Raw genomic sequence first — 3181 nt, forward strand, 5'->3', positions numbered from 1 at the left:
CGTCACATCTTGGACATTATGACATCCCTCCGTCACATCTTTGGACATTACGACATCTTTCCGTCACATCTTGACCTCTCCACTCTACATGTTGACATTGTGACCTCTCCACATTACATTTTGACCCTGTGACCTCTCCACACAACATTTTTGACCCTGTGGCAACAAAAACGACAGTTTGTGCTTTTTGAATAAAAAGTAATTTCTCAATTGTTCCTGTTTCACTTCTTTTCGTGTCACATGATACATATCACGTCACTTTGAATTTCAGCAGTTACCAGGATTATGTCACAATTTATATTGCAGAGATATGGGCAAGGAAGACACACCAGTCTTATTTCAGTTGACCAAACCTGTAAATCTTAGACAAGACACACAACTCTATCTACCTCAGTCAACCAAATCTGTTGTTGTTGGCACTCTGTCGCTTACGACGTCGAGGGTTCCAGTTGATCCGATCAACGGAACAACCTGCTCGTGAAATTAACGTGCAAGTGGCTGAGCACTCCACAGACACGCGTACCCTTAACGTAGTTCTCGGGGATATTCAGTGTGACACAGTGTGTGACAAGGCTGACCGACCCTTTGAATTACAGGCACAACAGAAACAGGAAGTAAGAGTGAGAGAAAGTTGTGGTGGAAGAGTACAGCAGGGTTCGCCACCATCCCCTGCCGGAGCCTCGTGGAGCTTTTAGGTGTTTTCGCTCAATAAACACTCACAACGCCCGGTCTGGGAATCGAAACCGCTAGTCCGCTGCCCTAATCACTGGGCCATTGCCCCTCCACATACAAGCATATATGCAGATACATTCATACATAAATGAGCACCGTCTGTCGGTTACGCCGAGTGACTCAGTTCATCCAATCAGCTAAACAAACCCGCTTGTGAAATTAACAGGCAAGCGAACTAGTTAACCAATCGACCATGCTGTGTTAATTAGTGACGAATTAATTAGAATTACAGGATTAGACTTGTCTGTGGGGGAACTGTTTGGGGAGTGATTATATGGATTGTGGATGCCGTATTGAGATTTTGTTTTGATAAAAAAAAGAAGAAAAACCCAAGAGAGGGAGCAGTGACTAGCAACAGGTGGTGGTGGGGACGATGATGATGTGTGTTCAGCCCTTGGTCAGTCACGATCCAGTAGACCTCTAACAGAGCATATCTCATCTTTTATTCATATTGTATCCTGGACTACGTTATCTAATGTACAGCATAGTAGTGAGTATTAGTGGCTATAGTTGTTCCAGCTGTGACCATCCCGTCTTTTATTCAGGCATAGTGTAGCTAGGACTACATTATCTAATGTATAGTATAGTAGTTCGTATTAGTGGCTATAGTTGTTGTTTAGCCACAGGTCAGTCCTGATCCAGGGAGACCTATGATCAAACACGTTCCACCTGTGACCATCCCATCTTTTATTCAGGCATAGTGCATCTGTTGTTGTTGGCACTCCGTCGCTTACGACGTCGAGGATTCCAGTTGTGGTGGAAGAGTACAGCAGGGTTCGCCACCATCCCCTGCCGGAGCCTCGTGGGGCTTTAGGTGTTTTCGCTCAATAAACACTCACAACGCCCGGTCTGGGAATCGAAACCGCGAGTCCGCTGCCCTAATCACTGCACCATTGCGCCTCCACGATTAACCACATGGGCTCACATAAAATAACATTGAAAGTCAAAAACAGGAAGATACAAAGGGTTTTATAGCGTGTAAAACAATATAATAACAGTTAAAAATTAAACTCCGAATAGAGGAGGTGCTTTAAGGCGCTTGTGGAAAAAGCCATGGGTGCCTGAACAATAGGGCAAGAGCCCTTCTGTTTTTTTAACTGGTGCATGCTCAGAATTGGTCCTTTCACACTGGCCGTTCTTCCAACATTCACCCCACTTTCAACAAACTTGTTACAAGGCAACACTTCCCTCTCCACCCTCAATTTCCTTTTCAAGGATTTACGTAACTCTTCACAGAGGTACACAGTCATGACAAAGAGCGCGCTTCGATTGTAATCGATATTTTATTGGTTGGACGATATTTCCACAGTGTAAACCTGTCTTTGTCGAGTTCAAAATAAGAAGTGATAAAAATTCAAGATAATAGAAATTTAAATTTAAAGTATGAACGAGAGCAACCAGCGTCCACATGATGGAATGACATCATCTGTTTTTAAGTTTCAATTTTATAACAGGCGAAAAGAAAAAGACAATGAAAGAGGAAAGAAAAAAACAGGAAAAAAATCGAATATTTAATCAAACAGTTTTGTATAAACTTGATGATATTCTCCTGTCATTTTGTTCATTCCTCCAGGGCGTGATGTTAATAACCCGCAAACATATTTCTCCTCGTGCATTTTGAGAAGCGAAAGAGAAGTAGATTCAGAATATTTTCTGAGAATATTCTCTTTCAAATCTTTTTCAAAATTGCAGCCGTTTGAAACGAAATGTTCATCAAGTTTTGTCGAACTACTGTTATTGTGCCTGACGTCATATCTGCGTCCATTGAATCTTTTGTTTAATCGTTCTGTTATACAACCAACGTAAATCAAGTTGTGTTTCGTGCATTCTGCCGCGTACACCAAAAGGGAATCTCTACATGTCCCATCGTCTGTATAAATCATAACATTTCTGTTATGATTCCTGATGGAATTCACTTGACTCATGTTGTTGCACAATGAACAGGGCTCACCTCTCTTGCGGCTGTTTTTCAAGGTACTGCGTGCAGATACTCCAATGTTCGTTTTCTTGGAGTCAGAAATAGAGAAATCCTCTTATATTCTTATTCCGTCTAAAGGCTACAACAGGCGGCTGAGATCTACTAAAGACACAAGGCCTGAAATTTTAGGGGAGGGGGACTAGTCAATTACATCGACCGCAGTGTTTCACTGGTACTTAATTTATCGATCCCGAAAGGATGAAAGGCAAAGTCGACCTCGGCGAAATTTGAACTCAGAACATAGCAATGTTCGAAATACCGCTAAGCTTCTGCTAGCTCGCCACCTTAATAATAGTAATAATCATCCTTTCTACTATAGACAGAAGGCCCAAAATTTGCGGGGAGGGGACGGACGAAATGCCGGTAAACGTTATAGTTCGGGATGCTAACGACCCTGCCAACTTGCCGCATTTCCTTAAGATAGAGCTTGCTATATTTCCTTAAGATACAGTGCGTCTAAGGGAGATAATT

Source organism: Octopus bimaculoides, chromosome 29 (genome assembly GCF_001194135.2).
Source record: "Octopus bimaculoides isolate UCB-OBI-ISO-001 chromosome 29, ASM119413v2, whole genome shotgun sequence".
In the NCBI taxonomy this organism is placed as follows: Eukaryota; Metazoa; Mollusca; class Cephalopoda; order Octopoda; family Octopodidae; genus Octopus; species Octopus bimaculoides.